General features: G+C 35.8%; 1 protein-coding gene across 1 annotated transcript in view; it reads left to right on the top strand.

Moving 5' to 3' along the window:
* LOC140138148 (E3 ubiquitin-protein ligase MIB1-like) overlaps nucleotides 1-14626 on the top strand; it is a 326673-nt gene that overhangs the window by 36399 nt on the left and 275648 nt on the right. The window lies entirely within an intron of this gene.

The following is a 14626-nucleotide window of genomic DNA, read 5'->3' as shown; positions in this document are numbered from 1 at the left end:
TTTTCAAATGTTTGACAGAGGGAGGGGTCATGCCTGTGACAAGGTACCATGTCTTGTTATGTCTTTTGGGAGCCTCTTAAATAAATTGTTAAAATAAACTATTTGCCTCATTGCCAATACAAAGGGTTTTCTCCCTTGAACACAGGACTGAAGAAAAAAAAAGTTCATTTCCTGGGAAGACATTTACCATTATGTCTTACATGAAGAAGCAAAATTTCCTTCCATGATCCAAATTCCAAAATTTCTATCCAAATCCGCAAATTGATGGACTGCCAATTTTTTTTTTCAGGCGTGTGTGAAACCTGTGTGTCCACAGACCAACAACTGCAGTGATGTAGGATTAGGGAAGTGTGCCTTGGGCTTAGTCTGTCTCCCCTCTGTTTAAAAAAAAATTAATGGTCTTGTAGGTGCTTTTTGACAAACTGTTGAAAAATCTTTTTTTTTAATGCCAGGTTTTACCCCATCCCCCCCCCCCCCTCCCACCGATTGTCCAATAGAAAAGAGAGTCACATTGCCTTGAAATTTGTGAGCTGCAAAAGTTTTCATTAGTGGGCCTCTCCCCTTTCTGGATCTGCCTGTTACTACCTGTTACTGCACATATTTATTGGTAACTTTTTTAAGCCAACTTGGATTATTTGATAATATTAATCCAAACTTCAGTGACCAATCAGAAAGAACTGGTACAAGTCACTCAAGGTGTATATTGGCCTGTAATTTGTACACATAGTATTTTCTAGTAGATGCCAAATCCCTTTGATAATTACTTTCAGGGAGTCTATCCTCAAATCAATAAAATAGGAGTTACTTAGATTATCCAAAGTGTATACTATGCAAGAAGCAAAAGTAAAAGAACTTTACAGTTAAACTTCATTCACAGTTATGCATGTGTTACATGTAGTCTGGGGACCCGGGACTAGCAGGGTTTTAGCAGGGGAAATACCAACTGGAAGTGTAACTTTTCCCTGTAAGTCTAAGTCCCAGGTATGCACCTGAAAAGGTTGAAAAATATACACAAGATATATTATTACTAAAAGATCTGATCTGTTTTAGGTCCATTTGAGGGTGCTGAATTTGAATCTTCTGCATGTGAAATTCTTAATTTGAGTAAAAGTGGGCAAGTTCTTATAAACATCTCAAAAAAAGTAACTAACCCCCCTTAAATAATGGCCATTATTCAAAAACGGGCGATTGTAAAATGACCAATCAAATCTGTAAAATGCGTTGGAAGCAGAATTTATTTTTGCACATTTTGACACCTCATTTGTAGCAATTGACTAAATATTGACATCACAGCGTACATTTAAATCAATGTAACCCAAGATTTGCAGGAAATTCTATTGATTTGTATTCAGTATAATGGAAGGAAATCTGTGTAATGGTATCTGAGTGTTTTTGTATTGTTGTAAGCAACGTGGTAAGTGCAACTTTCAAATCTGGACCTCACTACATTAAATTGACCGGTGTTTTATTGTTTTCTGGGCTATCATATCAAATGAGGTGTCAAAATGTGCAGAAATACATTCTGCTTCCAACGCTTTTTACAGATTTGTAATACAATAGCCCGTTTTTGAAAAATGACCATTATTTAAGGGGGGTTAGTTACTTTTTTTGAGATGTTTAGTAAAAGGACACTACCCAATACAGGGGTGAAATTCAAAATTGCTCAAATCTTGATGAAAACCGCTCCAATGCATTTCACTGTCAAAAGGATTCAGAAAAAAGTATTGATTTTAAACCAAAATTGACTAAAATATTTCATCTTGCATAAATGATTCAAATAAATTACACCATTTAGGATTTTTCATTTGCAGGCCAGATGTTAATCTGAATTTTGATGATTTTTACGATCCTCAGAATGAGCATATCACTGACTGGGCCTTTAAACTGAAATGTGCACATGTAAAACGTGATCAATGCCCATCAGGGATAAATAAATAATGTAAATACTTGTAGCAAAGAAAGTAAATATGGTCAGATCTCCTGCTAAATTCTTCGTTAGTGAAGTTAAATTGGATTTTCATCCCAAGATTTGATTTGTGGTAGGTTTTGGAAATCTGCCCAGATTTTGGGACGATGTCAAGGATTCACGCTTTGGTTAGTTCCACCTGTGGTTTTTTTCCCTTAGCAGTTTGGTATGATTTCCTCTTCTGGAGGAATGCCATTTCTAGAGATTTTACCTTTCAAATCGTATACAGACTCCGAGTATTACACGTACAATATTGTATGTAACATATGTACGTTATTTAGTCTGTTGCCATTCTATTTCCAGTAATGTTTAAGTTCTAACGAATGTTTGATGACGAAAAATCGATAATATGTTACATATAATATCTAGCAGAAATATATTATCGATTTTACGTCATCAAACATTCGTTAGAACTTAAACATTACTGGAAATAGAATGGCAATAGATTAAATAACGTATATATTGTACATACAATATTTTACGATAAAAAAGTCTGTATACTGCTTCATGCACCAAATGTTTTTCCACTTCTGATAATTAGGGAGTTTATCCTCAAATCAATAAAATAGGACTTACCAAGATTATCCAAAGTGTATACTATGCCAGAAGCAAAAGTAAAAGAACTTTCCATTCACAGTTATGCATGTGTTACATGTAGTTTGGGGATCCGGGACTAGCAAGGGAAATACCAACTGGAAGTGAATTTAGCAGGACATCTGACCATATTTGCTTCCTTTGCTACATGTATTTAGATTATTCATTTCAGATTAAAGACCCAGTCAGTGATATTTGGAGTTTTTGAAGGTTTTCATTTGATATGACAATGGACCAGAAGGTCTTACAAATTGTTCATAACCATATGCTTTGGGCCAGTTTGACAAATGATAGTTGGACTGTTACTTCCATGATCAGATGTTGAATGTTTTTATATATAGTCAATACTCGTACAGTTCATTTTCATCCCCATTTCATGTCTTATGTAAAGTGACACAAAAACAATTATGTGAACATTAATGAGCTCAGTGGTTGGTCACATTTGTGTCATGTAGTCGACTTTTAATTGACAGTATTTCTGATGAGCATAAATATAGGCCAAGCTATCAGATGTGGACAGCTGAGAGGTTAGGAAATGGAAAAGACCCAACTTTGATATATGTGAATGTTTTCTTTCTGTAACCCGCTGATTCCAATTGCATATTTGACTGGTTTAATTAGTTCCGACCCACTGAGGGAATCAGCAGTGAGAGTTGATTGGCAAAGACAGAAATAGCCACATAGATAGGTTATGGGAATAACTAACAGCTTGATACACCCAACACACAAGACATAATTATTATGATCTGTCTGTGGTATCAAGGAAACCCTCGAAAATGAAGAAATTCAAATTTGTTGTTATTCATTTCAGAAGTCACTGTGAATCTGATGAAGATATCAAGAATTTAGAATTCACAGGAGAGAGCTAATTTTGAGATCTTGTCAAGGGTGATTGATTAGGCATGTCAGATTTGTGGCAGGAAACAAGGAAATGAATCCGGGTAGGCTGAAATTGCAGGAAAAATCTGAATCGCAATGCTTGATAGGCAGGTGTGCTGAGAAGCTAAGTTATAGGAGAGTATCTCAAGAGTGATGGTTAGGTGGATTAAAAGCCAAGTTTACAGGAGAAAGATGATGATTAAAAGTTAAACTGTTACTAAACCGAAACATTTGTTCACCCGAGAGCTTTCGGAATGTAGCACTTGTTCACTTGGTTGGACTGTTGTTGAGACCATCGGAGTGTGATACAAGTCACATTACAGGTTGATGCAGTAAGGAGTTGTAAGCTGCAGAAAGTTTATGGTGGCTCTGGTCCCTGTTCAAATCACAGTTAGGAGAAAGCTCAACGGTAGCACTTACTGAAATAATGGTCAGCTACATAAAGTAGACCTAAAAGGAAAGTTATAAAATATCATCATTTACAGGAGGGAGGGCTTTCTCTAAGATTTGTTCAACTGGGAACTCACAACAATACAGTTTAAGAACCAAGATCAAACTGTACATCAGCAATGTTAAATCGGTTATTCTTTATAGCTCAGAGTGTTGGCATGTCACAAAATCTGACATTTCAGCCTTTCACAATGGATGTTTAAGAAAAAAGATCTTCTGGCCCATTGTCATATCAAATGAAAACCTTCACAGAAAGACAAACTCCAAATACATTGAAATATCTCAAAGATGTTTCAGATGATTGGATCATGTACTCAAAATGACTCAAACAACATCCCTAAAACAGCCTTTTACTGGTCACCTCAAGGGAAGCGAAACAGGGGGAAACTAAATACAACTTAAAAGAGAACAGTGGCAGGAGAACTCAAGATAATAAAGTTATCATGGCTGGGCAGGGGCAGAGAAAAGGGCAAAGACATAACTGGATGGAGGAACTTGGTTGTGGCCTTATGTCTTGTACATTAAATGTATGCGATGAAGAGGATAAGTAATGGGAGGGAGAGAAAGTAGACTTGCAGCTCTTTGAGCTATGGTCGGGTTACTTAGGTAGATAATTTACAGCTTTTACATTAGGTCAGCAGAGGCAAAGAAGTTTCAGCTCTGGGACTTCGTCATTGTTCACTTCAGGAAGATACAAATGAGAATCTACATAGATAAAATAATAATATTTCATAATTGCAAATTAATGAAATTATTCATTTCAATAATGGACTTCAACAAAAGTACAGCTGATGAACAACATACATGTAACATATAATTACCAATTAATAAATGATTAATATTTTGATCAACAGCTGTTTTGGAATCAAACTGCAACATGACTTATGTATCTATCAGGGTTCACAGTTTGCTCTCAAATTAGCGGGTCCACTTTTTTATGCTGGACCCATTCAGTTCCCATTTAGTTGAAATTTGCGGGTCCCAAATTGATTTTTGTGGGTCCAAATTGTACTTATGTACTGAAACTTCATAAACACCGAAATGTATTTTCAGTACTGGCATAAACGATAAATATGAAAGTATGCAGAATTCGGCACCCAAAACTTACCAAAGTCGAGTCAAACTACTGGGTAAAAAGAGACTTTCCGCGATCGGCCGACTTTCTCATAAAGAACTACAATTACTACCTAATAACATGCACTACTTTAATCATCTAATTATTTGGTTATTTTGTTATATTTGCTCGGTTGAAATATACAACTACCGCAAAAAAACGTGTTTTCGATGTCACCAGGAATTGACCCTGTTTTGTTGACAGTATTATTGTAACATAATATTTGCACGATCCGAAAAAATATCGCAAGTCAACCTCTTCCACAGTTCCCTCAGATCACTGATCAAATATCTGTGCATGAAATAGCGATGAGGTGTGTATCATGTTGCAGCGATATTTGTAATTGTACATGTATGTAATTTATGAATGAAAAGTTGTTTAAAAATGTGCTGTGAGCCGATTGAGAGCAGAGTTATCGCACAATGACGATCTATGATGACATTTTCTATTTCTTGGATGGGATTTTTTCCGGGTCCAAGCACAGCCTGCTGGACCCATTCAGGTTACATAATCTTACTTTTTTTCCGGGTCCAGTGAGTTCAAAAAGCGTCCTGGACGCGAAAACGCGATAAACTGTGAACCCTGGTATCTATTAAGTTGTGAATAGCCATCACATGGACAATGTGATCATTGCTATTGCCTATGGTGCATATTAAGGGCCCAAGTGAGCTGCTTTTGTCACTTTCCAGTATTCAGTCCGGTCTGACTGCTTGATCGGGAAGTACTGCCGAATCAGGGAGCATGTTGCCGAGTCAGGCAACACAGGCTTTGGTAACCCTTCCGAATTTGACAGACTAAAGACTAAATTGTTCATGGTGATTTTATAAAAGATCGGTGGAAATTTTACTTTGACACACATGAGCTACATGTAAGTCGACAATTTTTCACCGGGCGAAAAAAAATTCCTCCGGGAGGAAAATAATTAAAATAACAAAACAATTTCTAACGGTTTTTAAAAAATTTGATTTAAAAATGCAAATTAACTTTATTTTAACTAAAATTGATGAAAAATTACTACTAATTGTACATTCATTGATAATTTTATATATTTTACCTACTTACTCTAAACCAAGAAATAACGATATATTAAAAGATTTTTTATTTGAAATAGAGCATTGCATTGTGGGATACCATGCTGCCTGACTCGGCAACATGCTGCCTGATTTGGCAGTACTTCCTGATCAGGCAGTCGGACCGGACTGGTATTGCCATATTTCCCCTTAGAACCCATAATTTTGATTTAGTTAAACCTGAACTTAAGGGGTAGGTATTGGTTGAGGTAACAATTGGGCTATTCCAGTTGAAATCTGCACTCCCCCTGTGGAAGATTTTGGAAATATCTTACACAGAGGGAGTATGTTTTTCAAATATACGGGGTCAGGATTAATCATTTCGAAACTCATACTCCCCCTGTATTATTGCTTTGCCTATATCTTCCACAACTGGAGTGATTATTTCAAATGGAAGCTAACTAATTGTCTATTCTATTTGAAAGTCATACTTCCTCCATGGAAGACTTTAGCTAAATCTTCCACAGGGGTAGTGTGGATATTAAATGGAATAGCCCATTGGTTGTTTTCTTGTCATTATTTGGATGTGTTAGGTTTTTGTTGTACAGTTTTGGCAAGACTGCTAATCAGTGGGAGTTCAATTCTATCTTGTCATGTATGTCTAATTACCCCACATGCCGTAATACTATGTGACTCTGTCACATGCGTGGTGCATCATTTTATTATTAATTCTAACCACTGGAATCTTACATGTAATTGTGTCATCAAGTTGAAGATGCTTTGGACATTCCATACATAGGGACAAGAGGGTCAGGGAGAAATTGTCACACTTCTTAAGTAATTACTGATTAAAACATGAAAGTTCAAAATGTTAAGGAAAGTTCTTGTGGCTAAGAGGTATGTGAATAATGTTGTAGCTTAGTGGGTGGACATGTAACTCAATGAACTTAGGCGAGTGTGATGGCAGGACCCACATTTGACCAGTTTTAGCCATTTAACTAACACAATGCAGTGTACTTCGGAAGTACACTGCGGTTTTTAATAACATTGATCTTATTCAAATACATTGATCTTATGTAAAATAAGTCAAGGAAGCCAATAATTGCATTTATATTTCCATAGGTCATGTGGTTCTTGAGTTAAGGCTAAAAATATAACTTAAGTGTTGGACAGGGTCTTAGGTAGAAATTGAGGGTTGCCCGTCATTTGAATAAAATTGCCTGTCCTAATTTGACCTTTAAAACATTTACCAGACATCTATAGCCAATTGGGATCCCAAAGAGTTCAAATATGTGCTGATATGACCTTGTTCTACAAATTGGGTTTACTAAAAAGGTCAATTAGCTTCTCCAAACATACAATTTATAATATAGCATCTGTCAAAGGCATTAATTTTGCCCGTCCCAGGAGCAAACTGGCGGTCTAAAATGACGGCCAGACGGGTGGCTAGCTAAGACCCTGGTGTTGGATATTTTCCTCCTCCCAAGAAAAATCATGCACATGGGGCTTGAATGACACTCTTATACCAAGCCCTTTTATAGAACCTATACCATTCCTCTTGTGTATCAATATTTAAGTGCAAACACTGCCAGGCCATTCTCACCTCCAAGTTGAATTAATACTGGGTATATTTAACCTTTAGCAAACTGATACCTTTTTAAAGACATTGTTGTTTACTTGAGCTGCAATGTTTCTACCATGATCACATGTTATAATTATTTACTTGTATCATTGAGAGATATTTTAGTAATTGTTTCCAAATCTTAAACAACTGCCAATGAAGGTACTGGGCATCTACTGATGATATTGGTACTGATGAAGTAGCTATCTACTACTGATATTTGTACTGATGAAGTTGCTATCTACTGCTACCGCTGATATTGGTACTGATGAAGTAGCTATCTACCGCTGATATTGGTACTGATGAAGTAGCTATCTACTGCTGATATTGGTATTGATGAAGTAGCTATCTACTGCTGATATTGGTACTGAAGAAGTAGCTATCTACTGCTGATATTGGTACTGATGAAGTAGCTAACTACTGCTGATATTGGTACTGATGAAGTAGCTATCTACTGCTGATATTGGTACTGATGAAGTAGCTACCTACTGCTGATATTGGTATTGATGAAGTAGCTATCTACTGCTGATATTGGTACTGAAGAAGTAGCTATCTACTGCTGATATTGGTACTGATGAAGTAGCTAACTACTGCTGATATTGGTACTGATGAAGTAGCTATCTACTGCTGATATTGGTACTGATGAAGTAGCTACCTACTGCTGATATTGGTATTGATGAAGTAGCTATCTACTGCTGATATTGGTACTGAAGTAGCTATCTACTGCTGATATTGGTACTGATGAAGTAGCTATCTACTGCTGATATTTGTACTGATGAAGTTGCTATCTACTGCTGATATTGGTACTGATGAAGTAGCTATCTACTGCTGATATTAGTACTTATGAAGTTGCTATCTACTGCTGATTTTGGTACTGATGAAGTAGCTATCTACTGCTGATATTGGTACTGATAAAGTAGCTATCTGCTATGGATATTGATTATTGATATTATTGAAAAAGTAGCTCTATCTTAGGTAACTGGAAGTACTGTTGGTTCTGTTTAAAAAAGTTGTAATTGTAGCCAAGTTTATAGATGCACACCAGCAACATTGCGTATGAGTAACATTTTGTCAAGCAGCATGTAAACTAGTGTGCAGAGACATGTGGCATAGAGCCATAGAGTTATTCACATCTAGAGGTCTCAGGTTTGGTTCCTGAATACTGTGAGTAATAATTCCTTGGCAGGTTCTCCAATACCCAAATCATACTAGAAAATGCAGTGTACAATTAAAAACACAGGCTGGTAGAGTGTACACAATTATTATTACTGGCTATCTTTTTATTTGGTAGATAACAAAGTAAATAAAAAGTTAATTCTTTGTATGCCAAAATAAGGACAAATATAATTTATCACCTTGTGTCTTTGGCCTCATCTCAAGAACTGTGAGTAATATTTGAATTCCTTGACAGGTTCTCCAATACCCAAATCATACTAGAAAACGCAGTGTACAATTAAAAACACAAGTCCGGTAGAGTGTACACAATCACTTTGAGCATTCAGTCGTAGCTAGCAATGTAGTGTAAATGTTGACAGTCAACCAGTTGCGATATTTGACGCTGGGGCATGCTAGTGATTTAATCGATCAGGTATTGGAAATCACTTTACTGATACCCAACAGATAAAGGTCACAAAAAACACTACACTCCTTGTGATTACTTTGTATGATACAGGTATAAGGAGCACACCTTACAGAAATTTATTTTATAAACCTTTATGCATACTCATACATGCTACTACATGTGTCTCTTGTTACATAATAGCTAGGAATAGATACCAGACTCATCTCAAGTGGAGGTCTTTTCAAATCATCCCCAAGTCACATGGTTTAGGAATGTTCTTTGTATTCCTAAACCATGTGACTTTTTGCAGTGACCTCCACTTGAGATGAGGCTAGTATTTATTCCTAGCTATTACATAAAAAGTGACACATGTAGCATCAGACAAGTGCATCCTTTTGATATGGATGTATATACATGTGTGTGTTTTTTCTATGTATGCATTTATGTGGAGCACATAATGTCATGTGAGCTAATAACACAGATTGCAAACCAGAGTATCCAGGAATGGCTCGACCAGCACATACTCCAAACACCTTCTGAATCACTTAAATGTTTTATGCATGGGTACATAGCTCAGCTCGCTGCCTGTGGATATCTGCTGTCCATGGTAAACTATAACTCAAGTTGATGGCTGTAATTCGCAGTGACAAATTGTTATGGAGTTACACAGAGCTCAACCAGCCTTGCAAAGTAGTGTATCCTAGTTGTTGGGTGTGAGAGGATGGACAATGCCATCTCCTTGATGCCATATTTGGAAACCTGGATAACAAGGTTATACAAGGTGGCCCAATACAGAGAAGGAACAAGCAGATGAAACAACATTCATGATCAAAAATTTTAAGATAACATTATAAGGGGTGGGTAACTTATGTTTTGGAGTTTTCCAAGAAACAAAAACAAATTAACAAACACAATTGATGAAAAAGGAAATTCACGCCCGCACCAGGGATCCAACATTCTTGTGAAGAATCTTCACAAGACATGCTTTTTTTTGTTTTTTGCCTTAGCCTTTATAGAGCTCCTGTAGATGGAAGTTGGATCATATTGTAACACATATAGCACTTCCTTATTGTGGGTTTGCTTGATCAGATCACTATCATAATACTGTCACCAATTTTTGAACCAGAATGCCAGTGAAACATATTTGTTCCTAAAAAGCCACCAGACTACTTGGATTACTCAGGAGTACTTGTTAAGACAAGCATACAAACTGTACATGTAACTTTTGTGGTATCACTTGCTGTGGAAGACTGCCAACATATGTGTAGGTTCATCAACACTTACCTAAAACCAAACACTGAGGACAGAATGTTCTCAAGTGAATGAACTGTAATATGCTATCTAATATTCTGATGATGTTTCTGAAATGTGATAATAAGTCACTTTAAATCAAGGAAATTAAAAATAGGCCATGTATTTACAATTTGGGTTTATTATGTGAATCCAGTTAATTTGTTAGTTTGTGTGTGTTTGTTTTCTGTCAATACTATACATACAGTCCATCCTTCCTTATCTGGACTTCTTATTTAGGCCTAAAAAATTGTTTGATTGGCGTAGGTACATGTGTATAGGTAGGGATTTCTTTTTTAAAATTTGTTTCTTAGTATATTCTAGGACATTCTTTGTGATAAAAAGTTACCAAAGTTACCAATACAACTTTTAAAGCTGTAAATTGCATTTGATAATTAGATCTTCTTTTTTGTAAATTTATTTATTTATTTTTTGGCAAAAAAAGAAAAAAAATCTACGATCGGGTCTAATTCAAACAATTTTTTAGGCCTTATATATGAATATCTCCATTATCTGGTCATGTGATTCACAAAGCCAAACTTAAATGGGAAACATTTGGAAGCATATTATGTTGCATACAACACTATAATATCATCTATCAGTGTCATCTCATAATGAATAATCTTTTGTTGTCCCAAATGTAGCACTTTGTAAATGTTCAGTTACACATAATTTACTTATCCAGGGATTTGTCATGAATCCAGTCAATCTTGGTCCATCGTAAAAGCGGTAGGATTGTACATATAGGGCCTAATTCACTCATTATAAAGGTTGGTCTATATATGTATTGATAAAATCAAAGAAATATATATGGTTTAAGAAAAACTTTGAGCAGACGGTGTAGCAATTGTACACCCGATATATAACTTTTCACTCAACAGTGGTGAACATCAGAAGATATCGTACACTTCCTACAATGCATTTCTTCCATTTCAAATTTCTGTACTGGTTTGCTATGTAGAACAACAAAAAGTATCTCAATGAACAGAGCAAATCCAAATCTTGCAAAATAGGTTTATTTCTTCACTTATCGACCCCATGTTTAACCAGTCTATTCTCAACATTAAAAACAAAGGGAAGCTGTACAAAGTAATAAAAGTATCATTTCATGTAACAAAGTGATGCATCATGTTGCAAAGGATTCTGGGAAGGGTAAGATATCTTCTGTGGATGAACATAGGCATATGGAAGTACATTGAAGCAGTGTGATGCTCCATCATCATACGACATCATTTAACACCTAATTAATATCGGCATTGCCTTTGAACTGAGGCTCTTGCACTCCCTGTGTACCTCCAGTATGTAACTGGATAACAGGTACTGGAATCTCTTGATGGATTATCACGAGATTGGAAACATTTTAGGAGGGGTCAAAGGTTGAATATGATACAAATGATACGAAGATAATAGTTTTATCAAGGAAAAATGATGTGGTCAGAAACATTTTAAAAGAGATGAGAAATTCTACACTTCAATTGTCTCTTACAAAGTGAATACACATTTTGTTTTTACTTAACTTAAAGATTGAAATTTTAATATTTTTATTTGAAGTAGAGGACAAATCAGATACCCAGGGGTCCCAGGTTCAGATACCCAGGGGTCCCAGGTTCAAATCCTGATTAAAGGATGATTCTTAACTGACTCTCTAGGGACAGAAAAATGCAATCAAAGGACAAAGCATATGTATAAAAATTGATAAAGGGCGTCAGTGTTTAAACTGAATATTCAGTATATTCAAAAAAGAACTGAATGTTGATAAAATGTATTATAATTTAAATAAGAAGATTGTCCATTTATTACAATGCACAGAGATTACAATTTGGTGGTTAAATTCAAATGTACCATGCTGTATCTTCATCGACTGCTTTTCTCCTTCCTTATTTTGCCACAAGAAGCCATGAACAGTGAGCTATGTCTATATTTATAAATATATATTTATAAATATACACACATGGCCACCACAGCGCTGCCATAACAGCTTGTAGACAGGAAGTTTAGAAGTGACCTTTAGCATGTTGGGTGGGTTTTTTTTTCACATTTTGAATGCAAAGGAGGTAAACGACACCATATTGTGCTGCAAAATTGTCTATTTTGTTCAACTTCCTATATTTTTGTGTTGGCAAATACAATTCTGAATCCCCAATTTGTAATAATTTTGCTATTAAAGTTATTACTAAACTTTATACATCTAAAACTTTCCTATCCTTGTCTTATAGTGATCAATAGCATGAGGAATCATTTGGTCACACATGGTGGTCTTTGTATGTCGTGCCCTGGGTCACATACGTATTTATAAATATAGTCAAAGCTAGCTGATGAAATAGCTTGATTCACGAATCTTACATGTGAAATATAACAGCATCAGGAATCATGTAACAAGGAGCTATATCATAGTCTAATTTACTTATGTCATAGTATCCAATTGGTCAGCATGACATCACTAGTGATAGATCAATTCATTCATTGGTTGCTGTTCCATCTCGTGCCCTCTGCCACGAAAGTTAAGCTTACTGTTGCACTCATTGGGGAAAATCACAAACAAAACATACCATAATATGAATAAAAGTTTGATTTCTTATCAATAATTACAAAAGAAAAGGACAAATTGTTATTTTCTATTGAGGAGAAAATGATTAGATTAGAAGTGCTGTACAAATCAATTAGGGATTTCCAGTGTCTTCTTTGACAGGTGCAACCGATATGCAATGATAACAAATTACAAGAGTAATTACAAATTACAATGAGTACAAACAGCATTGTACAGTACTACATCATCCCAATATCCCATTTTGGCCTGACACTGAACTTTCTCATCGTTTACCGGTCAGAAATGACCCATGAATTTCAGATGGCATTAGATTTGTATTTGTCTAAGTTAATCCATCACAATAAGCCCCTGTGACATCTGACTCGATTTTATACAAGCCAGCACAATTGCTCCAATTCATCACGACATTTTATCCTTTACACACCTATAATTGTTGATTACAGCTGTACAAAGTATAGTCCTATCCCCTTTGATTTATTGGAATATGATATTACGTATGAAATATAATTTTGATAATCTGATCATCTGTCATACGATATGGTTATTGCGTTGGCGTACCGTACAGTAGCCCTCGTTCTCAATACGGCAGTTCGACTGTGGTACAGCATCATATTTTGTGCTCCTGTCCCCCATTTCACACCTGTCTTTGAAGAATGCAACATACTTTACCAGTAAATTAATTCTAATCAGTATGAAATTGTATAATAATGTAAATAGTAGAGAGAGTGAGGGCACCCCTGTATGCCTCTCCTGTAGTAATGATAAACCAAGTATGTGGGTCAAATTAGAAACCGTTGTGATTGTGATTAAAGGATGTCACAAGTTTAATTTTACAAAGAAATAGGAAGAATTAATTTAATTTATTTATGAAGAAGATATAATATTTTTCTTTTGCTGCATAGCTGGAAGCTAGAAGAGACCCCTATGTTTTTGTATTCCTGACAGTGTTAAGACATACAGGGAGTGTGGGCAATATGTTCTAAACAATGAGTATACAATTGCATTTGAATGATTGAATTATTGGCCTATACCCAGTTGAAATCCATACTCCTCTTTTGGAAGGTATGACTGTCTTTAATCTCCCACACAGGGGTGTAGATTTTAAATGGAGTCACAGATTGGGCTATTCCATAAAATAGATGCACACCCCCTATAGAGGAGTTCGGATATCCGGACTTTTTGTGCAGTCGTGACTGTTGGAAATCCAGACTTTTAAAGTGCCCAAAGGCAAAAAAATCTGGCAGAAAAATAGTTTAAAATCAGAAATCCTCAATTTGAGAGCTCATTTTCAACATTTTCGTGATTTTTCCTTCATTTGATTGGATTTCCAAGCTTTTTCCAGTTAAATTGGCAACTGGAAATCCAGTTGTTTTCAGAAAGCAGACTTGGAAATCCGGACATTTCTTTGATTGAAAATTTACTCCTCTATTTTCTGGAATAGCCCATTCAGGTATTCCCATTTTGAAATTCACACTCCCTGCATTTGAGATTAAGGTCATGTCTTGTTTGTTTGATTGTTTTATTTCTTCTTTTGCCTGGGTTACTCATTCAGTGGATGTTTTAAGGTATCCTCTGTTCTTCCATGAGGCCCAT

This window comes from Amphiura filiformis, chromosome 17, assembly GCF_039555335.1.
Source record: "Amphiura filiformis chromosome 17, Afil_fr2py, whole genome shotgun sequence".
NCBI lineage: Eukaryota > Metazoa > Echinodermata > Ophiuroidea > Amphilepidida > Amphiuridae > Amphiura > Amphiura filiformis.
This window is presented reverse-complemented; position numbering and strand designations above follow the sequence as displayed.